The sequence below is a fragment of the Artemia franciscana genome, chromosome 7 (assembly GCF_032884065.1).
Source record: "Artemia franciscana chromosome 7, ASM3288406v1, whole genome shotgun sequence".
NCBI classification, from domain to species: Eukaryota; Metazoa; Arthropoda; class Branchiopoda; order Anostraca; family Artemiidae; genus Artemia; species Artemia franciscana.
Genome location: NC_088869.1, coordinates 52,840,389 through 52,852,642, shown reverse-complemented (window position 1 = coordinate 52,852,642; position 12,254 = coordinate 52,840,389). Strand labels below are relative to the sequence as shown.

Sequence of the window (12,254 nt, the reverse complement as noted above, 5' to 3'; positions counted from 1 at the left end):
TAAGTAGAGTTAATCATTTCCTGAGAGAAATTCGGACCTATAGAAATTTTCAGTCCACTCCCCTGTCTCTAGAAATTTTTCGTGGACAGCTTTGCTGTGTAACTTAGAATCGCTTTTTCTTCACTCCCTAAAAAACTATTGTTTGCTCTTACATGCCCAAATTGATAAGCCATTTTCTCTCCTAATTCTTTTGATATCGTCGAAGCTGATTTTTGCATGCCTTCAAAAATAATACAAATGAATTTTAGGTAAATAATTACGGCTTTATGATACTGTTAGCCAGTTTTGGTAAAAACAAAAACATGTTTGTTTTTTTTAGGTGGAAACAATTCACTTATTCCGTGTTCAAAGCAGCAAATATTCCTGGACCGGAGCTAATCCCAATATTCGGCAATACTTGGAACACTTGGAAAAAAGTTCTTCCAGAATACGATGAGCAACTCTGTCAGAAATATGGGAGAATTTTTGGAACCTTTGATGGAGCGACGCCCGTCATGAACATAGCAGAATCTGAAATCATAAGAAATATTTTCGTCAAAGAATTTAATCATTTCTCCAGCTAGAATTTTCCGACAATTTATAAACATTGCAGTGCAGAGATTTGAAGGTAATTCGAGCAGCTATATCACCTGCTTTTAGCTCTGGCAAAATTAAACGTATGTCAGTCAGCATGGGAGAATGTTCTTGTCGTCTGGTATTAAGTCTCAAAGAAAACTTTACAAAGGGTGACGATATTTTTGAGGCTAGAATGAATTTAGTACATACACAATGAACATGATTGCTTTCTGCTGTCTTGGGGTTGACATACCCTTGGACGGATGATTAAATTCAAACAGTGGCAATTTCTTATATTAATTGCAGAGACATTATTGAAACAATGTGTATATTCCAGTATAAGCTATAGTGATTTTATCGAAATGTCATTGGAAGCTGTAAGTGAAGGAGCAAAAAAGGGTCGGCTGAATTCTGAAGTAGTAGAGGAAATTGTTTTCATGCAATCAATTTTGTCTTGCTTAGTGGGGTAAGTAACTCGCTGATATTACCAAATCTTACAAGAGAAATATAAAATTGCAGCGCTTTGAATTGAACATGTTATATCTACTCTCAAAGGTTCGATTTTCTGTTATTTTGTTTTACTGTTAGTAGCTACATGAAATCATGTAGCTAAATATAAAAAAGATGGGGTTTGGTCACTCCCCCTTCTCGGAGATACTTTTTGATGAGCTGCATCTCCTCCTAGGAAACTAGCTCTCAAGGATCTATAAAGATTTTAGTTTCAAGCCAGTTTGGCCAGCCTAAAACCTCTTTCGAGGAATAACAATATACTCATCATAGGCGTGTCCTAAAGCAAGATTTAAAACAAAATGACACGGAGAAAATGTAAAGCACTCAAAGATTCCGGTTATTTCGTTAATTTCCAAGGAAAATCTTCAGATTTCATAAATCAACCAACAGACATGGGAATTCAATTGTAAGTCATTTTATGCATCTTGTTCTATAGAATTCACATATGGTGAATTTTGTTTGTATTATAAAAGTCTTATTAGCAAACAAGTCAAGTAAGTATTAGCAAAAATACAAAGTTGCAAAGGGAAATTTGCAACTAGAGTTTAAATTAGGGACAGATATACTGTCCTTAGTATATCTACTAGGGATAAAAACAAACTATTACTTTTATTTATTTTCATGGTATTAGTTATTTAAATCAAATAACGGCGGTGATTAGTCGCGGATTTTGTATACCAATTTAAAAGGTAATTTATAGCTTCCTAAACATTGTAAAATTATTCTTTGGAAATTACAAAAGGTAATTATAAATACTACCATACCAAGTACAAAGTGGGTGAGGTAGTTGTTTTTTCTTTAATGCTTAATATATTAAGGTATTAAGTATGGTATTCGAATATACAAGTATTTTGCATTTAGGACTACTAGACCGATTGATTACTTACTCCTAAGAGCATATCTTTTCTGCTGACGCAGCTGGTCAAACTTACTTTCTAATAGAAAAGCCGTACTTAAAATGACAAGGATTTACGCTCATAGTGAACGCAAAAACATTGAATATATGAATTACAGTATGTTTCCTTGGATTATTATTTTTTTTACCCCAGCCTCACTGTAAGGAATGGATAGTCCCAGAAAAGGGCTTGTTTTTTCGTAAGATTTAAACCTAGGTACTATTTCTAAGGGGCGAAACTGGTTGAAGGGTCGTCCGGAGCCTGATCAACATCCCAAGTGACTTCGGATACCCTTACAACCCCCCAAAAATCAAATCGAATATTAAGACAGCCAATTTTACCAAAAAGTCTGAAGGTCAAAAAGGTGCTGCAATATTTGGGTAATACTAAGGGAAGTGCCCAGCATTGTGGGCACTCCACTGTTTTAAATGCGTGCGCAGATAAAAGATTCGATATATATTCAACATACAGAAAAAAAAAACTAGAAAAAGGAGTTCGCATTTTAGACGTAGGTAAGAAGCTTAAATGTTCAGTTGAATTAAATTTTTGCACAAACAGATTTCAGTAATTTTTCTGATTTTGAATGCTTACATCTATTCTGTTTTCGAATATATAGCCTCTTTCTTGGTAACGTGTTAACTAGATATTCTGGTAATGTTTTTTTCCGACGAATATGGAATATAGATCATACTTATCATCCCTTCCTTTTTTAATGAATATATAGATATGAAAAATAAAAATGCAAATGACGTATTTTTTACGAAGAATCTGGGTTATAGAGCAAATTCATTGTTCAAAGGTTTATTCGTTTTTAAGTGTTTCCTTCAGATAAGAGAATTAAATATGTCTAGTTCTTTGTCATAACAAAGGTACAGTTATCTTTATTTGATTTTTTTTTCTTGTAGGTATGACACCACAGGTACAACATTGACGTTGACAGCGTATAGTTTTGCTTTGAATCAATAAGTTCAAGACAAGCTGCGAGAAGAAGCTATAAATAAGCTTGGCGAGAATAACGGAGTAGGCTACTTTATTACAATGTAGCTAACAGCATCGAATATATCAATGAAGTCCTTCGACTCTACCCTCCAGCCATAAGGGTCGAGCGTCTATGCAACAAAGCAGTTACATATGACAAATTGCATATCCCAAAAGGTATGATAGTGAATATTCACTCTACCTACTTCATAGAGACCCGCAATATTTCCCAAATCCAGAGAATTTTGATCCAGATCGATGGTCACCTGATCGAAAAGGAAAAGTACATCCAAATGCATTTATACCATTTGGATCAGGGCCTAGAAATTGCATCGGAATGCGTTTTGCGCTTGAAGACATACGTTTAGGTTTGTGTGCCATTATCAAGGAGCTCTGGATCAATTTATTAGAGAGTGCCCATCACTTTTCCTAATGGCATCTCAGGATTTGTCAACCGAGAAACGTTTTCTTAAAGCTAGAACTTTTAGAATAAGGGTTTTCCATTTTTTTTTTCTAGACAGCATTTTCTTATGTAAAAATGTTTTTCAATGGTGTTTATAGTAGTTTTATTTAAAACTTCCGATAAACCATATTAAATGCTGTTTAATGTCATTGGATAAAATTTTTCAACAAATAGTAAAAGTTACACAACAGAGTTTTGAAAGGCTTCAGCATTGGTCAGCAATGGTGACACCTATATTGGACACCTCGAATATAGTGAGAGATTCAAAAGGCTGATATTAACTAGGCTAAAACTCTATCACAACCGGAAAGTCTCATCAACATTTATTATATTATACACAAAACAGACAATTTTTTTTTTTTACCGAATCTTTAATTTCTTTTATTACGAATCAACACAGCAGCCTCCATACACAATATTTCAGTCTAAAGTTAGATGAAGAATTGGTAAAAATTGTTTTGTTACAAGTATTTGATGTCCATTAACTGCTTTGCCTGTATTTATTATGGTTCTAGGCGTTTACCCCCTCGCTCAAAAAATACCCCCATCCCTCAGAAAAATACCTCCTCGTGAAAAATACCCCCTGTGGAAAATATCCCCCGGAATATACCCCCTTCTTGGAAAATCCCCCCCCCCGTGGAAAATAGCCTCCGCGGAAAATACCCCCTACGGAATAAATCCTCCTGGAAAATACAAAATACCTCCCACCACGGAAAATATCCCCCTGGAACATAAATCCTGCGTAAAATACACCCACCCTAGAGCCTCCCCCCGTTGAAAATAGCCCTTTCCAAATTTGAAAATTTTTGTTTGAATTGTATATTTTTATTTTCGTTGAGAAATGCAAAGAAAAGTGAAAAAAAAAGAATTTACACACCTTTAGTATCTTAAAAAAAAAGCCGCAAATCCACTTTTGTTGAAAAAAACTCCATATGAACTTCCACAATTTTTGGCAGTAACGGGCGCCAAAATAAAAAAAAAGAAGAAGCGTAGGCAAAAAAAAAAAATCAGAATTAAGCTAAAAACATATGGCACCAACAAGTTTAAGGAAGTTTACCTTTTCGTTGAAAGTATAATTGGCTTTGAGAACCAACAAGTTCTTAATGTTTACGTTTTTACGGATTAAAGCATTGTCAAATTTTTCGAGTGAATTTTCTTATCTTCCAAGTGTAAACTACCACAAATCACCATTGATAAATAAATGAAACCAAAACGAACAGAAGTTACAACCTATAACCTAGTCAAGCTCAAAACGAGAAAAAATGAAAAGGAGTAGGGCTGACAACCCCCATTTTTTCTTAAGACCAGAACATTATTTGCAATTTACTAAAAAACAGAAAACAAATTTATAGTTTACTAAAAATAATAAATAACCGTGGATTGTCAGTTTAATATAGTCAACAACATGTCAGACTCTTGGCTGTACTTTTCGTTGAGAAGTAATGATGCCAAGGTTATTTTGAAAAAATGAATTTTTAACCGAGACCTTTTATTGTCTGTATTATTTATTATTTTCTTTGCTGAAAACGGCCCTTAGATATAGGGCCGAAATATTCAAATAGGTGTTGTTCGTTCACTGTCTTGGGGAAAAAAGTCCTCATTATTCTCTCTTCTGTATTTGTAATTTAACATGCATATAACAGACGTTTATTCCATAAACTTTTAATATTTTTTCTTTTATTATAGTAAAAAAGTGAAAACATTTAAAAAGTAATTTGATTTTCAGTAAAGCGCTAATTATGTTCTGGTAGAAGGCTTGAGGGTGTTAGCCCAACACATGTAAATTTTTGCTCGTTTTGAGTTTGACTCGGTCATTTATTGTAATTTCTGTTCGTATTGAGTTTCATTTATTTATTGATGGTAATTTGTGGTAGTTTTACGCTTCGAAAAGAATTTGAATTTATGTCCGTTTAGTGTTGGCTTGATTTGGTTTACTTTGCTACTGGCTCTTTACTTTTGTTTGATAAACTTGTTTTGTGGAAAATGTGGTTTACATCAATTCCTATTCATTTTTATTGTGACAGTATTTTACATTTTCTCCCCGCTGAAAATATCCCCAGGCAATCCACCCTGTAGGAAATTTCCCCGTGAAAAATGTCCGTACGTTTCTCATTAACAAATACTATCTGTAAGTAATTAATTTTTTTTCAGCTTAAAGTTAGGAACAGTATCATAACTCAAAACGAACAGAAATTATTACATATATGAAAGAGGTTGCCCCCTCCCCAAGACCTCGCTGTTTAAGCAACAGTGTTTTTTTTTTTATAATTTCTTATATACGTAATAATCTCTGTTTGTTTTTTGGTAGGGTAGAAAAAACACTAACTAGCAACATGAAGTAAGATTAATCTTATTCAATTTGTGTTCATGATGTTAGGTGTCTTCCTAACCTAAACAAACGGGTGGATCACGAAGACTGATTCGAAAAAGTATCCTCTTGTGGTTCATTGTAGGCTGTGTTAATTTTATGTTTGGCTTCCTATATGTGTTAATTGTCGCTCGTTTTAAGTGTCGCTCTTTCCGCTCTATTAAAAAATTTAATTTTTAATTTAATGGGCATCAAAAGATGATAAAGTTTATTTTTTCAACTCTAGCCTTTATCCACCAGTCAAATTTATTTCATGGGAGGTAGGAATACTGTAATTCGCTATTGTGTAATTGGGAAGGTACTTTAATTTGGCAAAACTGTTTCAGTACCTCGTTGGTAGTCTCCGCTTTTATCCATGGCAATGTTTGCTCGTTTAATGTTTGATTCATTATTCATTGTGATTTCTGGTCATGTTATACTGTATTGGTGTTGAAAATTGGATTGAATAATTAATTATAATTAGCAAAAACTACTCTCTATAATATTGCCCAAAAATCAGCTAGGAGCATTATTAATCAGCTAGAATTTTTGAGTTGCAAGATATTTTTCTTATTTAATTCGAAACTCTTCTAATCCGACATTTGGACTGTAACCTTTAACTAACGCTTTAATAACGTATTTTGATCTCGTAAAGGTTTATAAGATTTAATTTGACTCCGTTGAAAATCTATCCATGAAAAACTAACAACCATGAGAGATGAAGGAAGATTGATCATGTTGGTTTTGTCCTTCGCGTTTTATTTCTTTTATGGTACTTATCTGTTAAACGCAACGCGCTCAATAAGTGAAGTTCGGTTAATCATTATTAAATATACCAAAACATGATGATAATACTATACTTTAGAAACAAAATTACGGAAATTACGATACAGAATTGTGGAAAGTAGGTCGCGTAGAACGCATTATATTAAATACCTAACCCAGCCTAACCTAACCACCTCTATATATTAAATATTTAGTAAAAAAATATACATACATCGTAGTTTTCTTACTCAAAATAAGCAAACCATAACCGATCCAGGAAGAGGAACCGGTTTCTGCTAGACCTACTCAGCATAATTCTTGAGTGCCTTCCATTTAACAGACAAGTACCCTTTTTATGGCACTTGGTATTTACCAAGTTTACTCGGACGGTTAACTCGGAAAAATTAGAAAAAATGAGGTATCTGTAACTTACGAACGGGTGATCAGACCTTAACGAAATTTGATATTAGAACAATCTCGTGCTTCAAAGCTCTTATTCTAAATCCCAACCAGATCCGGTGACATTGGGGGGAGTTGGAGGGGAAACCGGAAATCTTGGAAAACGTGAAAACCGAGGTATCTTTATCTTACGAATGGGTGATCGGATCTTAATGAAACTTGATATATAGAAAGCTCTTATGTCTCAGATGCTCCATTTTCAATAATAATCATATCCGAGGACATAGGGGGCTGGAGGGGGGAAACAGAAATCTTGGAAACCAGAAATTCTGAAATACGCTTAGAGTGGAAAGATCGAGATGAAACTTGATGGGAAGAATACGCACAAGTTCTAGATACGTGATTGACATAATTAGACCGGATCCGCTCTCGTTGGGGGACTTGGGGGGATTTCCAGTGCTTTGGAGAGTTCAGTGCTTCTGGACGTGCTAAGACGATGAAAACTGGTAGGCGTGTCATGGACCCGTACAAATTGACTTGATAACAGGCGTTTCCTCGATTCGACCATCTGGGGGGCTGGAGGGAGAGGAGAAATTGAAAAAAATGAGGTATTTTTAACTTGAGAATGGGTGATCGGATCATAATGAAATTTGGAAGGACCTTGTGTCTCAGAGCTCTTATTTTAAATCCAGACGGTTACGGTGATATTAGGGTGGTTAGAGAGGGAAACCGGAAATCTTGGAAAACGATTAGATTGAAGAAATCTGGATGAAACATGCTGGGAAGAACCAGCATAAGTCTTAGATACGTGATTGACATAACCGGACTGAATCCACTCTCTTTGGGGGAGTTGGGGGGGGGGGATAATACGGAAATATTAGAAAAATTGAGGCATTTTCAACTTACGAACGGGTGACCGGATCTTAGTAAAATTTGATATTTAGAACGAACTCATGTCTTAGAGCTTTTATTTTAAATCCCGACCAGATCTGGTGATATTGAGGGAGTTGGAGGGGGAAACTGGAAATCTTGGAAAACGCTTAGAGTGGAGAAATCGGGAAGAAACTTCGCGGGTAGAATAAGCAAATGTCGTAGATACGTGATTGAAGTAATCGTACTGGATTTGATCTCTTTGTGGAAGTTAGGGGGGTCAAGTGCTTTTGCGAGTTTGGTACTTCTGGACGTACTAGGACGATGAAAATTGGTTCGCGTGTCAGGGACCCTGCACAAATGGACTTGATAAAGTCGTTTTCCCAGATTTGACCATCTGGGGGGCTGGAGGGAGAGGAAAAATGAGATATTTTTAACTTACGAGTGGGTTATCGGATCTTAATGAATTTTGATATTTAGAAGGACCTCGTGTCTCAGATCTCTTATTCTAAATCCTGACCGGCATTAAGCCTCTGATTCTCCTATTAAATCAATTTATTGATTCTAAGAATTTTGTTAGAGCTCATGCCATATGAGTTCTTGGCTCTTGGCTTTTCCGACCTCGTCACAAGTGCCATATGAGCTCTTAGCTATTGCTTTATTTTATGTTTGCAGCTGCTATAATTAAAAACAAATGCACATTAGTAAGCAGATTAAAATTGTAATTCATGAGCTTGTTCACTTTGAACCTTGACTCTTTTTATTGCATTCCAAATAGCCTTGACCTTGAAAAATGTTTGCCAAAGCAATGGGGCATAAAAGCAAAGGCATTTTATCAAAGTATTGGGGCAAACACTAACGTAAAGAACAGGCGGAGGGGCTAGGAAAGGTGTTTCTTCCTTTACATACGGAATTATTTTTCTTGCATATAAGTTTTAATGTCACTCTTTCTTTCATTTGGCAAAACTTGTTTTTACATTTACAATTTCTGCTAGATTTAAAGCCAAATTAGGGTTACCATAATTTTGAGGAGGGGTAACATTTCCGAAAACCTGATTAAATCATCATCTTTGCAATAAGAGGGGAGCTCTTGAACATCATCGCATAGTTTTCATCAAGATTGCACCCGTTCTGAAGGTGTTCAATCCGTATTCTTAAAATTAGGCTCATTTTCATGATATATCTTGATATATTATGATATATCTCAAAATTTCAAATTGATATATCTTATATATTTAAAATCAGCATAAGTAGTAGGTTTTGTAGTAGGACATATCGAACAAGTCATGATAACAAACTATAGGTAAGGAGTGAAAGGGATTAAAAGTAACCAAAAATCTGAAATCAGAATTTTGATTACAAAGTATCAATGTATAAATACATAAATGATAACAATGTATAAATACATAAATCTATAAACACTCACACACACACATAAACACACAACCCGTGAGCTTCGAATGTAATCTTTCATGCTACGCAGAAAAAAAAAAATCTGAAGTAAGAGGGAAGCTATTCTTACATACACATTACATATTACCCATAAATATTACATATATTTCAAGGGCCTGGTCCAAAAATATTCCCGCGAATAAGGAGAGATTAATTTTTCCCTTCACTCCAAACTTACTTCTGTGTTCATCTGAAGGCTAACGGGAAGATTACAAATTTGGGCACAAAAACAAACTTCTTGAAGCATTAGGCATGATTCCCCCTACTTGCACAAAGTTCTGCCGGCCCTCCTTCTTAATAGCTGCTCTACAATTATACACCCTTGTACGTAATTTTATTGAGCCTCAAATGAATCCGCTAAGTTTAAGGAAGCTTTCAAATAAATACCTATATGAACTGTTTATTTTATTTGGTCTACTTGCATCTTTATATGAAGAACTGCACCACGATGCGGTAATACTAGCTTTGAAACTGCAAAGCTCTACACATACTGGTAATTTTAAATGCTTTGGCAATTTCTAAATTTGCACTCTTTGCCTTTTGACCCTCCTTGAATCAGAGCTGTTGTTTTGCGCCACAAAATTGCAAGAAATACCGCTTTGATACGGCAAAAATCTGTTTTCCTCCTTAAAAGGAGCACTAGAAGTCTTAATTAAGTCCGACATAGCCTTCCCCCAAAATGCTTTTTGAATAGGTTCGATATGGTAACCGTGGGGAAAAAGTGCCGTCGATAGAAGCTTGAAACGTCTACAGTGGGTTCTCTGATATGCTGAAAACTCATTGATGATATTATATTCTTAGAAATACATTCTAAGCAGTCACTGTATTGTTTCTGGGATGCTAGCCAACTGAAGTTAAGCGTCACCACATCGTAACAGGTTATTTGCACAATTGATTTCTTTTTTGGATATATTGTAAATGCAGTCAGTGGTTCGTTTCCGAAATATTATTAATAAAATCAGATGTATTTTAAACGTGAATACCCTTATTTCTGAAAGCTAAAACCGAAGTTTATTAAATGCTCAAATATTATTAATAAATTCAGATGTATTTTAAATGTGAATGTCCTTGTTTCTGAAAATTAAAACCCAAGTTTATTGAAAACTCAAATATTATTGATAAAATCAGGTGTATTTTTAACGTGAATGTCTGAAAATTAAAACCCAATTTTATTAAATACTCATAAATTTCAACAAATAATCGATAATCAATAATTATTAACCAATAATCAATAGTCGATAATCAATAATCAATATCAATTTTCCGGGCTCAGGATCATTACACTACAAAAATGATACCTGCCCGGCTGTATTCATTACAATTTTTAAATATCGATCCAAGTTTCATTAACCATCAAAATAATATGTCTGTCCAGCAAGCATCTCAAATCACCTTGTTTTGCATATTCTCGGAATGATGCCAAAAAAGGTGTCCTAAATAAATCACCGATTGCATTTACTATATACCCAAAAGAGAAATCGATTGTGCAAATAACCTGTTATGATGTAGTGGACCTTAACTTCATTTGACTAGCATCCCAGAAACAATACATTGATTGCTTAGAATGTATTCCTAAGAATATAATATCATCAATGAGGTTTTGGCTCAGTCGAGTAACATGTTGTTCTCTTACCGTAGGAAATAATGTGTCTCATGTCCGATTCATTCATCCAACATAAATTTCATTAAATTATTGGAAAACTACTAAGGAGCTACAAATATTGTGCCAGGTGGGTATAGTTCGTTACCACGAACTGTTTGATATCAAATCACACAAATTTGGCTTCAACTTTTGAATGAGAGCTCTTGATGTGGTGTTTCTATGATTTCAACTTCAAAATCCCTACGGATTTATTGTCGACAAGTACAAGGTATTTTTCTGACACGAAAGTGAGATCAACTGCTCCTGAACTTCACAGTAAGCTATTTGGTATTTCCATGCTTCTTAATGTCTTTCAGACGGCAGCATTATTTGTATAGGCTTATAATGTTGTCTTTGTTCTTATTTATAACAGGCTAGCATTCTAATGGTCCTGATCTCTGTCTGGTTTTGTCTAATCATGATTCATATTAGAATGATGCAGATTTAGTAAAATTCCATTTGACATATTCAAGGAGATGATCAACCTTTTCCCTTTTATTTTTGCCTACCACTAAGAATGACCTGGGTTGTTTTATGTCGAAGTCAGGAAGAGGCCAGTTTGACAGTGTATCTACCACAGGAATCCGTACGCTACTATGAGTGTTTTTACTTTAAGATGGCAAGGCTGAAAATGAATTAGATTTGGAGAATAGATGGCGCTCAAAAAATTCCATGGCTGGGTAAGGCTTTGATAGACTCGTCTATGAAATTTTTTACAAAGTTTCTAAAAGTACCTTGGTGGAAGTGTTTCCATGCAAGAGCTTCAACCAAAGTCTCTTCCTCCGTCTGAGGGTACTTCCACTTTGTTGACGATGACTATCTTGAGAAAATAAGCAAAGTATCATCAGCTATAGACGAATAATGTTCCAAAGCTATGCTGTGAAGCGTATGGCTTAAGTACTACGTCTCGTCCTTTGGGGTCAACGCAATTTAAGCTGTTGTAGATATTAGTGTATATGAGAGTGAATGTTTTGCGATGAGTTTCATTCCAAATAAGATGACCATTACTTCTGTTTTTCACCAGCAACCATGTTAGCAGATTGTCGAAGTATGATAGATTTTGAATTTATGCATTCCCTGTTTATTGCTTACTGTAGATTTATTACTTTAAAAAAGTATTGTTCAAAGCTGATTTGATCCTTTCGGTCCAAGCATTTTTTTCAATTGCTTGGATTTTTCTGGAATCTCCTTTGATCGTTTTTGATGTCAGCATATGACCAAAGTTTTGAGTTTCTGATTGGCCCAAAGTAGGTTTTCCTTGTTAAAGCGGACACCTTTCTCTCTGGATCCTTTTTTAGGTTTTCTCTGAATTTGTGTTGTACTTCTCATCATTGGCAACATGTGCAATAACGTCATTGATTAACAGACGATATTTAG

General features: G+C 34.9%; 1 long non-coding RNA gene across 1 annotated transcript in view; it reads right to left on the bottom strand.

Annotated features, from left to right (window-relative positions):
• Window positions 1-283: 283 nt before the first annotated feature.
• The window catches only part of LOC136029454 (uncharacterized), a 53,399-nt gene continuing 41,428 nt past the window's right edge, over window positions 284-12,254 (bottom strand). Inside the window, exon 2 of the long non-coding RNA XR_010618050.1 lies at window positions 284-510. This is a non-coding gene — a long non-coding RNA (uncharacterized LOC136029454). The remainder of the gene's footprint in view (window positions 511-12,254) is intronic.